Consider the following 14,830-nt stretch of genomic DNA (forward strand, 5'->3'; position numbering starts at 1 on the left):
TTATCTGCTGGTATGTTGCCCCGGCATTTTTTAGCCCAAAAGGCATCACGGTGTAATGATAATTAGCATCGAGGGATATGAACGCCGTTTTCTCTTGGTCTTCACCGGCTAGGGCAATCTGATGGTACCCTTGGAAGGCATCTAGGAAGCTTATCCTCGGGTGCCCGTAGGTGGCGTCCACTAATTGATCAATCTTTGGCATAGGGAACGAGTCCTTTGGGCATGCCCATTTCAGATCCGTGAAATTCACGCAAACCCTCCATTTGTCGTTCTTCTTCCAAACAACCACGGTATTTGCTAGCCATTCCGGGAAAAAGGTCTCCTTTATTGCTCCTGCCTCCTTCAGCTTCTCTACCTCTTGTCTTACTGCCTCAATGTGGTCTTTGGCCGACCTTCTTGACTTCTGCTTCTTCAGGGGATATAAAGGGTCTACATTGAGTTTGTGGACGATAAACCCGAGATCGACCCCGGGAACTTCATAAGGATCCCAAGCGAAAACATCTAAGTTTTGAACCAGAAATAGTAATACTTGGACTCTTTCCTCGTGACTCATGCTTGCTTCGACCTAAAAATATTTATTAGTGTCCGGCAGTATTTTCACCTTTACTAACTCCTCAGCGCATCCAGCCCCCATCCCTTCTCGGGGATCCTTTAATTGCTATAACGGGTTTTTCCGGGACACATCTTTTTGTTCAACACGCCCCTGTTCGGGCAGCCCAACCTCCATGTCTCCATCTAGTTACCCGGCGGTTTCTCCCTGACTGATCTAATTCCCCTGCTTCCAGTTCACTACGGCAATAAGGCACTGTCTGGCCGCTTGCTGGTCTCCTTTTATTACAATAACACCCCGCTTGGTTGGGAATTTAATCTTTACATGCAATGTTGATGGGACGGCCCTCATTGAGTGGATCTATGGTCTTCCCAGGATGGCAGTATACGGGGAAAATGAACTTACTATTGTGAACGTTACAGATACCTCCTTCCCTCCCATAATCACGAGGAGAAAGATTTGCCCCTCAGGAATCACTACTTTGCCATCAAATCCAACCAAAGGTGAAATGTGCTTTATGAGGTCCTCCCTCTTTAGACCGAGCCCCTTGAATAGATCGGGGTACATCACGTCAGCCCCGCTCCCCTGGTCTATAAGCACCCTTTTTACTAAGAAGCCGTTTATCCGAGCCGTGACCATTAACGCGTCATCATGTGGTTGAATCGTCCCCTCTAAATCATCATCGTCAAACGAGACTGGCTCCCGTGCAAACTTCATCTTCTACCCAGCGACTATAGACTCGGGTTACCTTCTACCGACACTACTATCAACACTCCTTTCCTTCTTCCTACAATGAGCTTCTCCGACGCAACATGGATTACTTCAATTATCCCCACAGGGGGTGGGAGAGGATTCCCCCTTTGTCGGGTATCTTTCCCTACAACTCTATCCCCCGAGTCTAGCACGAAATCCTTTAAGTGCTCGGCCTTGACTAGCTGCCCGAGGTGGTCCTTTAATACCCGGCACTGTTCGGTGGTGTGACCCTTGTCTCAGTGATAAGTGCAGTACAGACTTTAATTCCTTCTGGATGGGTCCCCGCCCATCTTGTTCGGCCATCAAAAATATGGCTCGTGTTTGACCCGGTCAAGAATCCTGTGTACCGGTTCCTTAAATGTCACGTTCACTTCTCCCATTTGTGCGGCCGGTTCTTGAATCACCTGACCCCCACGAGGCCTGAACGAGAAACCTGCCTGCTAAGGACGAGTTATTATCAGCACTTTGCCTTTACTTTGTAGCCGGTCATCTTCTAATCGTTTGTATTCCTCGATGCGTCTCATAAGCTGTTACATGCCTTCGGGCGACTTTTTGGTTAACGACTCTCGTAGCCCTGAATCCTCGGCCAACCCCATCCTAAATGTGCTTGCCGCCACCCTTTCGTTATCCCCGCCAATCTCGTTGTATAGCTCCCAATACCGGCTGGCGTAACTACAAAGGGTCTCTCTCGCCCTCATTTTCATTGAGAGGAGCGCCTCTACTGGCTAAGGCACTCGGTTGCACGTCACAAACCGAACTTCGAACTCTTGAATCAGCTCGAAGAAACTACATATGGATCCTTTCCATAACCCATTAAACCACCTCAATGCAGTCGGTCCCAAACTTGATGGAAATACCTTGCACATGAGCGCATCATTATAAGTATGCAAAGACATCATATTAATATAATGGCTGACGTGTTCTACCGGATCAGTCTTCCCATCATAGCAGTTGAACGGTGGGCGGGCAAACCTGTCTGGCATTTCGGCTCGCTAAATTTCGTTCGAAAATGGGGACCGAGCTGCTTTTCGCAAAGCGTGGCTCATGGCATCCATGGTAGCATTCCGGGGTCGCCTCTCTTCCGAGGAGAGCAAGTCCCTTACTTGATTTTCCCAAGAATGTAAATGGTCTCGGCGTTGCCCTGATTCCTGGGAGGGAGACCAGTTCCTATTTCGTCGAGACCTTCTTGAATGCGAACGATCTCGGTATCGATGGGAATCCCGAGAATGTGAACGACTTCGCCGTAGTCGAGGTCCAGACTGATTTAATCCCTCTTCATATCTATATCCCCCAATCCCGTCCTCCTATTGCCGGTCATTTCTGTCTCCTCCCCGGCGCCTACCTCTCACCTCCAGCTCCAAACCCCTGACTAGTCTGCGGAGCCGTTCAAACTCTTCATCCCGTTCCTCCCTCTGCCTACGTCCCGTGGCACCAGAAACTATCTGTTGGGTTTGGTACGACCCCTCTCCCGTGCCGGACATCACTTCTAGTTGGTCATGCCTCCTATCTTCTCGTTCTTTCTGTCTGCGCTTTCGCCAACTTGACCCCCGAGAGGACCCTTCGGATTCGGTTCCTACATGGTCCCCCGAACGCCTTTCAGACATTGTCTCCGAGTTTGAGTCCCTCTAGAACTACAGCGTCGTAGGAGAGCCCCACGGTGGGCGCCAATTGTAAGCTCCAAATACAAGCTTGCTTGGCCAAACCACTATTTGGGCTCGCAATTTACTTGTGTGGTGGGTTTGGATATCCTACCTTGGGTTGTCCTAGGATAAAGGACCCAATGCAATCACTTTTCTTCCTCTCTCTCAATGTTATCTCCTCTCTATCTCCTTATTCTTTCTTTTCTCAGAATTGCATCCCCTAACTTTCCATTCATTTCTCTTATTTATAGCCTTCATTAATGGGGTGATCATCATTATTTTCTCTCTTAGTGCAAAGAAGGGTCCAATGTCAATGGGCTTAAGTGGATTTTTAGGTACGAGTGGCTTTGGAAATGGTTCCCACTTCCGTTAATGTGTTCGGTAGGGGAGTTTCCTAAGGTTCTGCCGGGCATTTAAACGGCAATGTGCCCGGGCAATGTGACCGAGCATATGCATAGTGCCCGGAAATGATTTCTCGAGCACCCTGTGAGCAGGGAGTACGCAATCCGCCTTCTAAGGGTCCGGACAACACTCAGTTCACATTAGCAGCAATTCATGGGTTTGGGCCGGGGCTCTTGTTGATGTGAAGGTTGGATCTTTGGCCTATATCATTGATTCATGGTCCAAGGCCCAATATGAACTTGGGCATTAGGTGCCATGCAATTACAATCCAAATTCTTTATGTAATCTTTTTATTATTAATTTATCTATTCTTTTAATTTCTTATAATAAATATTAAAAAAAACGTTTAATTTTATTTTTTTTGAAACACCTCATAGATTGACATAAAATTATAGTTATTCTTATCGACTTTTTTCTATACATCTCTATTAATTTTTTAGATAAATATGAAGACTTAGTTGTTGTTTTCTTTTTTTTTTTTCCTTCACTCTTTTTGCTAACATTGCACATATATTAGACTTCATTCTCTCAATTTCTTCTCCGTAACTTTTTTTTTTTTAATAGGAACTTCTTTGTAACTTTGAGTTTATGTGTTGAATTATATTTCTTTCTTTTTGATGCTTCATTGAAGTTACTTTTTTATTATTTATATTTCTTTCTTTTCGATGCTTCATTTAAGCTACTTTTTATGTTTAGTAATTTAGATTGTTCTTAATTATTGAATTGAGTTTTCCACTTAAATATCATTTCAATTATTGTTTTTGATACTTTTTATTTATTAAATTCAAGGTTTTTCTATTAAAATATACGTTGGTGATTAATTGAGATATGTATATATATATATATATATGCATTTTATAATATCTTAGTTTTACACAATATACATTCATTATATAACTTAAAAGTAAAATATTCATTTATTTTTATTATATATTTTATAATCTAATTTTTTAGTAAATTAATAAAAATTTATTTACATATAAATTTTGATTAAACCGTGCATCGCAATAATGCTAATTTATTAGAAAAGTAAAGAATTGAACTTCACCCATACATCAATCTATGCATATGAACTTAGCCCAAAAGTTTGATTTCCAAGTCCTCCACTGGAATTTTTAGGCTGGAAAGTTCAGTCTTAGATTAATGGGGGCCACCACTTCCATTGCAGAACAGTGTCTGGGTAACTCAAAGTCTACTTATTGTATAAAACATTACTGGTCACCGAGTACATAATGTTTAAAAACATTATGTACTCGGTGACCAGTAATGTTTTATACAATAAGTAGACTTTAAAAAACATTATGTACTCGGTGACCACATTTGGCCATCCACAATGGAACCAAACTTCCAAATTAATCATTCATCGGACCAACCAAGATCTAATCTATCAAATACCACTCTCACCCCTCTTAATTACTCTCTTACCCGTGCACACCAAATAGTATTAGGCTTAAAAAGGTTACTAGAATGCAGGCTAAATTTACATTATTACTAAGCAACTTACTATGTAACCCATGGTACTATTTTGTTTTTTTGTTTTGTTTTGTTTTTTTTTTTTTTTTGGCCTATGATATCTACTCTTAATGATTATTTTTTTTTCATCAGACTAAAATACCAATTGGTTTTTAATATAAGTGGAAATTAAACTTGTAAAGTTGTGATTTACAACTATATTTTATGTTGGCTTTATTCCATGATAAAAAGTGTTGTAATTACATTAATTTATTTCCTTGTACTTTGTGGGATTTTATTGTATTGGGTTTAGTATTAAGTTGGTGAAGAATCGAGTATATATGAAATGAAGATTAGTGCAGTTTCGCAACTAGCTCACAAGAAGTTCGTGAGAAAAGTAACCTGCCAAAAGGCCACGTGAGAAGCACATGTTGGAAGTTGAAAAGTCAAGTGTCAAGCTTCATTTTGCAAGTACTTTGCAAGACAGGCCATTTTGCGAGGTACCCACAAAACATTCCGCCTGGAGGATTTTAAGTGTGACTTTCTTACCCTTCACTCATACTATATATACCCTCATTACCCACAAAAGTAAAAGAGGCTATTCAAAAAGAAAAACCCTAGATAGGTTTTCTATAACATAACACTCCCACCTTTAGAGAGAGAGTTACTCATATTTAGTGAGAAATCATTATAGCATCTTCTCCTTCCCTCTCCCATTGTCATACCTTAAGAGGGGTTTTGTACCCAAAAACAACTCACACCAACTCCAAGTGTAGAGAGTGTTTTGGAGCCTGGGAAGTTTTGGAAATTTGCCAAAAGAAGCCGATGAGGTTTGGCAGATGCAATCAGGCTTATTGTGAGATCCGAAAAGCTAGTGAAGACAGGACTCCAAGAAGTTCATTAATAGTAGGAGCTTAGAGGGTTTAAGTACATTGGGTAAACTAAACTTGGAGGGCCTTTTGTTATTTGTGTACTCCAACTTTATTCTTTAGTAGATTGATTTCAACTTGGAGGGTTGCGGAGAGGTTTTTCACCGAGTTCTTCAATTTCCTCTTCGATAACACGTCTTAGTGTTATTTTGTGTTTACATCTCTCTTCCCTTACTCTTGTGCTTTACATTTATTGTTTATTGTTCATGTTTATGCACTAGAGTAGTATCGGTTCATTGTGCTCATTTATTCTTGTTCCGCACTTTGTTTAAATTAAAGTAAAAGCAATCTAGCCGTAACTTTTAATTTTGGGGGTCTAAACAAACTCATGTGTTTTTGCACAAATCTAAGCCCTTACAGAACTCCAGATTTATTTTTCAATTATACAAGACTTTAAGTAACTCATGGTACTTAAAGCAACCATAAGTCTCAATTATGTATCATCAATAGACAAATTAAGGTTAGATACATGAATTTTTTTTCCATTTTATTAATGTTATTTTAGGTCTTTCTCTATTTTTCCCTCCTTTTTTTGTTCTCTAAATTTGATTCAATTCATTGTTTCTCATTGGTATATTAATAGCTCTCATATGTACATGATCAAATCATCTCAAGCAACCCTCCCTCATCTTTCCATAAATAGGCGTCACACCTATTTGTAAGCAATTTTTCTCCTTTAGAATTCTATCTTGTCTTGTATTATTTCCACCTAACCATTTTAACATTCTCATTTCAACTACACATTTTATGAACATGTTACATCTTAACAGTCCTACATTCAATACCATAGGGTATAGCTAGAGGTCTTATAGTAGTCTTATAGATAACATTCTCCATTTAACTTTATAGGTATTCAAGAATCACTCAATTCTCTTGATACTCTTCTCCATTTCATCTACTTTGCTTTTGTCCTTTAATTCATATCATTTTTAATTTCTCAATTCTTATGAATTATTAATCCAAGATATTGAATGCTCTTACTCCATGGTATTTTTTAACCATCTAATCTTACAACCTCTTTGTTTCTACTCTTTTTTAGTTCTACTTAGCTAAAAGTCTTTAAACTCCATCTCTTCAAATTTCTTACATTATATTAACTCCACATCTAGTTTCATATATATGCTAAAACCAATGGTCTACATCTTGAATTGATCTAGTGAGCTTATCCATGATCACTAGTGTAAAGTGATATGGATTTAATATTGATCTTTTATGCAAATCTATAGTGATAATAGATATGCTTGTGATGTCTCCACTTTTTTTCATTCTAGTTATACTCCAATTGAACATATTTTTAATCATCAACTTAATACACTTTATAGTTTATATAAACTCCTCTTGTTTCTAAAACCCATCACATCACTTATGTGGGTATCCTATCATATTTGACTTCTCTCAGATCGAGATCTATGTTGGCTTTTATATATTTTTAATTAGATACCTAAGTAAGAAAATAACTTTCATATTGATCACCTAATATAAAACCAAATTGATTCTCCATATCTAAACTAATGTTGAATCACTCTCTCCCAAAATATCTTCCGAATGCAACAACTTAATTGATATGATCCTCTAAGTTCACTTTATCACTTGCCAAAGTACTTAAATTAGGCATCATAATTATTTTATTAAAATTCAAAGTTAAAATGGTAAGTGAGGTCTAATTTAAATGATATATTCTCTCTCATAAACGTGGGGTGGAAATATTGTAATTCAAGATCTGTGTAATTTACCAATAAAAAGATGGACTCAGGTCAAGACATCATTGTCATGGAGGTAAGGAAATTTTTGTCGATGGCCACCAACTAATGGTCAAGACTCAAGTGGTGATCTAGTGGCCCTTATAAGCACTAATTCAGAATTCTCATTATGCTTACAATCTTGTTTGGTCGTGGGCCATAATACACGTCACTTGTGGGCATACAATAGCTGGATTCTTGAGAAGAGACAGAGAGAGAAAGAAGGGAAGAGATGGATTATCAATTATGATTGGAATCTTCTTTGGCAGTAGGCCAGAATCCACTTCTAGTTAGTGGTGGAAAAAAAGATGGAATATATCCCAACATATGAGAGAGAGAGAGAGAGAGAGAGAGAGATTTGATAGGTTAAATGTCTACATGAATATCATCGAACATTGTCAACAATTTTTACCCTTTTTTTTTCAATTAAGGGACCAATTTCTTCTTCCATCTCCCATTCCCATCCCTTTTTTAATTTCCCACTTATTTAGAAAGAGTGACCCAGAAAAAGCAAAATAATAGAAAAAGAGTTAAGTGTATCTTTGGTTTCATAACAACCAATTAACAAAGTTAATTTTCCCAAGTCCCAATAGCAAAGAACTCTCCCAAGTTTAAATGCATGAGAATCACACCATCCCAATAAGATAATGTGGGTGAAATCATTAGGGTTACTCTCTCCTCTCACATGGGAGTGTGCGTGTGAATTCTACCGTAAGTTGTATGTATGGACCCACATTTGTTATGAGAGGACGAGGACTCTTACTATAAGAGTGAATAATTTCTTGTGTAATCTATAAAATGAAACAACACGTTTTTGCCATTTCTTTCAAAAATTAAATAAAAATCAATTGATAGCAGATTAGATAATCACAAATCACTTAAAATGGGCAAGATTTTTTTTTTATTTATTTTCAAGTGTGGATTGGATGAGACAAAAATATTGCTTTCATGGCAGCTTGCAATTTTCATTATTTTTCTTTTGCTTGATGTTTATGATGGGGTACATCAGCTTCAGATTTTTCTTCTTGTTCACACTCTTAGGTCTAGCTTTAGTACCAATGATGGTGGAGTCCACTGTCCATACATTTTGATATTCACCTTTATATTCTTTTTTATGTTCATATTTTTAGGTCTTCCAGATTCTGCTGTATCTTCTAGCTGTCTCAAAAGGAAGCCCATTCTCACCAAGGATTAGTCTTATCATTTATTTAATCCGATGATGTAGGAGAAATTATAAGAGCCCTCATTTCACATTAGATTTGGGATACCTTTTCCTGAACTTTGCTGAGGGGATCTTCAATGCTTTGTCATTTTTTTCTTTACAATTTATCTCTCGTCAATAATTTCACTTTAAATTATTAGGGTTCAGTATATACCAAAAAAAAAAAAATAGGGAAAACAATAAAGAAAAATCTCATTTATCTTAATTAAAGAACAAAACAGTGACTTTTTTTGTGATCACCCCAAAAAAAATCAAATATGACAATAAACAATTAGTAATTATAATGAAAATTAATTCCCTGGTCCATTATTTTATGTCCATTAACCTATTCAAAACTTATCTTCTTAATCACATAATCTAAAATATAAAAGAATGAAGTATTCTCCATGAAACATACCATAAAGTATGTTTAAACAAATTTGTTCATTATTATAATGACATCTGCTTTATGATCTCCATGTACACATTAGGATTTTTGAATTTATGACGACCGCTTTATAATAGAGATAGATTATAGATTATTTTGGGTATATGTAGGATTCTAAACCAAATCCTTGATTCAAAAATAAATGATTTTACAGTTGAGGTAATTAGAATGGACAACAGTCCAACTATTTTTTATTAAATAATTTTCATTTAAACCTTATAGTTTTGAATAAGTTTTATTTCAACCTTATAATTTCATATAGTTTTTTTTTTTTTTTTTGGTATATATGCTCATATAGTTTTATTTAAACTTTATAGTTCACATAGTTTCATTTAAACTTTCATAATTTCAAATAATTTCATTTAAACGTTAGTATTAGTATGAATAAATTTATTTAAAGCAGTTGTCACGTGAGCTTCTAATGGCATGCATGATTTTTTTTTTTTTTTTTTTTGATGATCTTAAATTCACGATAAAATTTTTAAACCAAAGATTTTGAAAGTTTAAGTTTAAAAAATTTTATATTATCATTTTGATTACAATCGTATTCCGAAAAGTTCTAAAATTTTATCATTTATTTTAAATTATTTTATTCATCTCTAATGATTTTAGTTTTTTTAAAATAAACAAATTAATAAACAAATTAAACCATACATAATAAAATCAATCATAAATACTTATTATTTTGTTTTTGTTTAGTAATTATTGTTCATTTTTGTAATAATTGTTAAATCTGTTTCTCACTTTATATATAAATTTTAAGCCAAAATATATTATTAGTCCCAAAGCTCTCCCTCTCTCTCTCTCTCTCTCTCTCTCTCTCTCTCTCATCAAGGTAAGGTTTGAGTGTCTAAAATAGTATAGCAACAGTGACAAACAAATCAAAGTCTACATGCGAGACAAATTGGTGTTTCAATCATCATTATGGGAAAATAATATGAGAGTTGGGGAATAAAACAAATCCAACCAATAATTAAAAGGTCTACAAACCAGCGGTTTAATTAAACCACACAAATCGGTGTTTCAATTATCATTAAGGGAAAAATATGGGAGTTGAGGGGATAAAGCGACCAATAATGAAAAGTGTTGGTGCAAACACAATAATAATGGAAATAATACAACGAAAAACTGAATTATACATCTGAATATTATTAATGTAAAGAGAAAAATTACACAACATTATTTGGACTGAGGCGAGTGTCAATCCCTTGGTTAACTAAACTTTGTAACCGGTGTAGACTTTCTCTAACTTGTCTCCCCTTGAATGGGTTATCAAGTAGGAGGATCCAAGAGGCTGATTCATTTCCATTTTTGATACCTCCACCCTTCACCTCCCCTTTGCGCACGTATTTAGCCTAATATCTAAGAAAATTCATTTTAGCCGATTAATCACCACAATTAAAAAGAACAAAATAGTCTCTTTCATTTTCAATGTGGGATTAAATATTTTCACTAACTCCTCATCTTCCACATTCACTTTTACATCTTTACATTATAACATTTATTCATTTTAATTATTTAATATTAAAATACCCCAATAAAGAGAGATCGCCAGGCAAAGATGGGTCACTATGCATCATGAAGGTGTGCTTTGCATTGAACCTTCACTTAGTAAAACAGCAATCTTAACTCCAAAGTCGTAGTGGTCTCCAACTTGAATTATGACTGCTTTAGGGAAATTAAGCGTCACTACTTACACATAACAACCCAAGTCTTGGCATGATCTTTTATAGCTAGAACTTTATGGCCATATGTTGACCCCAGTTTCATGAGTGTATTTGAGATTAAGTCCAAATCTCATAAGGAGCAGCCCCACCCCCACACTCACATAGGTGAAATTTTGTCAAGGGTGCTCCTGTAATTCTGACACTCCACTCATACAAACTACAAATGTCATTAAGAGTTTTTTACTCAACCTCTCCACATTACAGGATTAATGTAAGCGCATTAATCCTGTAATGTAATTTTAGCTAAATATAATCTCCCTACCTCAAAATTTTATATATTTAGTAATTTTGATTTTTCTTAATTATTGAATTGAGGTTTCCACTTAAATATGATTTCAATTGTTACTTTCTATAGTTTAATGCATTATTGAAAATCATTTTATATATTTTTTTAGGTATTTTTACCATCTTCCATTCAATATTATATATATATATATATATATATATATTATAATACCTTAAGTCTCACACAATATACATTCATTATGTAACTTAAAAGTAAAATAATTATTTATTTTTAAGTAAATTAATGCAAAAATTATTTACATATAAATTTTGATTAAACCGTGTATCATACAGACATAATACTAATATACAGTAAATAAAAGTAACAGGTAATTAATTATAATCTGCCGCATAAAATAATTGTAAAAATATAATATAGTAAAAATGGTACTTCTAGAATAGCTCGAAGTGGCATTTTCCAAAACTCACTAATGCGATAAGAATGGAATTACTGTGTGTTTGCAGAAAAGTTTGTTGCAAATGACTTGACTGACTTACCATAACGTGTTAGTGGATGGCTTGACCCCCATCAAAAAAAAGTTAGTGGATGGCTTGACTGACTTCCTTTTTTTTTTTTTTTTTTTTTTTTTTTTTTTTGTGAAAGGGCTTGACTGACTTTTATGGGTCGTGGATGTCCTAACTCCTACGTACACACGCAAATGTCAAACACTGGCGGGGCTATGTGGAGTCTACGGAGGACTCCCCGCACAAGGTTAAAAAAAAACATAAGAGGTTTCCCATTCTTTTGTGAAAAACGTGGCCTCCCTTACCATTTTTTCCACAAGACAATGACACCCTTTAGAAAGTTGTCATCAATTAATTTTATTTATTTATTGTGTATCATAACATATATAAATATCTAATAAAATTTATAACAACAAAATTTAGTGACAGTACTTTAAGTAATGTTCCTTAGATTTCCATCTTAAGATTCAGTTATGTGACTACTTAATTAAAAAATACACTTCCATCTTATATGCAAAAATCCATATGACAAAATCTTAAAATGAGAACCTAAGGAATAACGCCTAAATATTGTATCTAAGTCTTATCCAACTTATAAATATATATTTATTATAAATTTATAACATATTCAACTAGTAATTAATTTAATATCACTTATGTGATAATATTTAATAAAATTAATTAAATAAATCAAATTAGCATATCTTTATAGCATTTACATTCATATTGATTAAACTCATAAGTAATAATATAAGATATATATGAGCCAAAATAATAAATTTTTATTGTCATATATGTTAGGTTCTAAATGTTTAGAATAATTGGCAAATTATGAACACAAACTTGTCTAGATATAGATTTTAGAGTCTATAGGTATTATTAGACAATGTTCAAAGTGATTTAAGTCAAGATTCAAGAACATACAAGCTGTAGGAAGAAGATTTCATAATCTACCTGTTTCGATCGATCAAAGAACAGGCTCGACCGATCGAGATTTGTATCTGCAGAATTTTAATCTCGAGATTCGTCTCGAGGTTTGTACCCAAAAGCTCTCTAGAGTCTTTGTTGAGTTGTGTGTTGAATTTTTTGTGAGATCCAGAGGTGCTTACCTTCATATACACACATTGAGCTATCAATATTAAGATTCACATCAAGAACTTGATGGTTATTTCAGTTGCTACATAAAGAACATTCAAGAAAATCAAGATTCACAAGTAGAAGAACTTGTGGTTGCTACAGATCAAAGAAAGAAGTAGTCTGTGGATTTGGAGCTATCATAGGGTCGTGGTAGTAAGTTTTCTATTCGATATAGCAATAGGATGTTAGTGGTCTAAGTCTTATTGTACAAACTTCAATTCTTTCATAGTGGATTTGTTTTTTACCTTGAGAATAGTTAGGTTAAATCATCCTCAAACTTTTTACTGGTTTGATTTTCTTAGGTCATCATATCATTGTATTCTTTATATTTCTGCTACTTTGCATAATATGATTGTTTTGTTTTAACCTAGATCTAAATAATAAACCTAAGTATTCACTTGGTTAATTAATTAGGTTAAACAATCTAGTTTTACAAGGATCTAAAAACGTACAATATATATCATTATGCATAATCAACTTATCTAAGTTCATTCTTTAAAAATAAAAAAATAAAAATAAAATAAAAAAAAAAACTTTATCTAAGTTAATTTTATTATTATGTTCGTCATCTAGCAAAATTATTTTTTTATCAACATTTTCTTCACCATCATCAATATTTACTGTCTCTTCTTTTTCTTTTATTTTAATAATTTTAATTTATATTTCTTCTTAATATTCTAGCTTCTTAGATTTATAATAATAATAACATAAATAAAAAATAATTATATTTTTGTTTAATACCTTATTCACTGTATTAAAAAAAAAAAAAACAAAAAAACAAAAATGTGATTTGTAAAGTGTATAATTCAAATTTTGTTGGAAAAAGAGAAGAGAAAAAAAATTGACATGTTATTTTATTATGCTCAATCAAGGGATCCTATAATTTTGTGTTATAAACAAGTCTAACAACTTGTTGGACTCAAATCAAAACACAATTTAGCAAAAAAAACCAATCTAAACCAACATATCTATGTATCATACAATATGAACGATTTTATAATACAATACTATATGCATGTGCATTGCAGGATTCATGAACATGGTCAATATGTATCTACAATTCAATACTTTTTTTCACTCGATACAATACATATCGTACAATATGTATTGTGTATTGTACCATACTAACAACTATATATACCCTTATTTTATTATAAAGAAAGCCATTTGACAAGTCTAATACTCCCCCTCCCCAAAAATTATGATTGGTTATTGTGGTCAAATTGTGTAATGCTACCGACACATCAATTTTCACAATATTTTTCACAACAATTAAATTAGTAAATTTTTTATTGATTCTCATGTGAGTTTACCACTGACATGTTATCACTATTTTTTACCAAGCAGTATTAATTTGCCACCTTGACCGTTGTAAATTTTTTTGTACTTCTAGACTCATTGGGCAAATTATATGTCCACAATAATATGATGGTGGGCTAACCCTTACATATTTCTTTCTTTCTTCTTATTATTTTTAAGTGTTTAATGGTAAAAAAATTGAAATTTAATATCTTATTCCAAATCATCAAATTGAGTTAAGATGAAATTCTGACTATCTTGATTTTATGATTTACATACTGCAAATGAGATGCTATAATATTTTTGGAAGGTATTGCGTTCAAAGTTGAGAGTTGAGAAGAATCATTGTGTAAGGCAAACTTGAAAAGGTGAATATTTTCATTTTTTGCGTTTTGCAAGTTTGAACAAAATTATATTGGTCAATATAATATGCATTATGTGATTTTAAATTTTTAATGCATTGAGGTTAACTCAAGGTTTGCTACATATGTGTGACGAAAACTGACAAGCACTATTAGAGACCACAAATTGGTGGCTCTGACCAAGCTTAGATAAAAACAGAAACAAAGAACATGAAAATATAAAGCCTTAGTGAAGGATAATTTTATATCAAATTTATATTTTGAACGATTCTAAAAAAAAAAACGTTAAGTGCTGAAGATAAAGGTCTTAGGGTTGACACTGTACAAAAACAAATATCTTCGATTTTAGCTCAATCATGAAAATTATACAAGTAAAATATACAATACACCAACAGTTCGACTAGAGTATAGGTAAGTCATGTAATGAGTTCTTCTCAGGAC

The sequence above is a fragment of the Quercus lobata genome, chromosome 2 (genome assembly GCF_001633185.2).
Source record: "Quercus lobata isolate SW786 chromosome 2, ValleyOak3.0 Primary Assembly, whole genome shotgun sequence".
Lineage (NCBI taxonomy): Eukaryota > Viridiplantae > Streptophyta > Magnoliopsida > Fagales > Fagaceae > Quercus > Quercus lobata.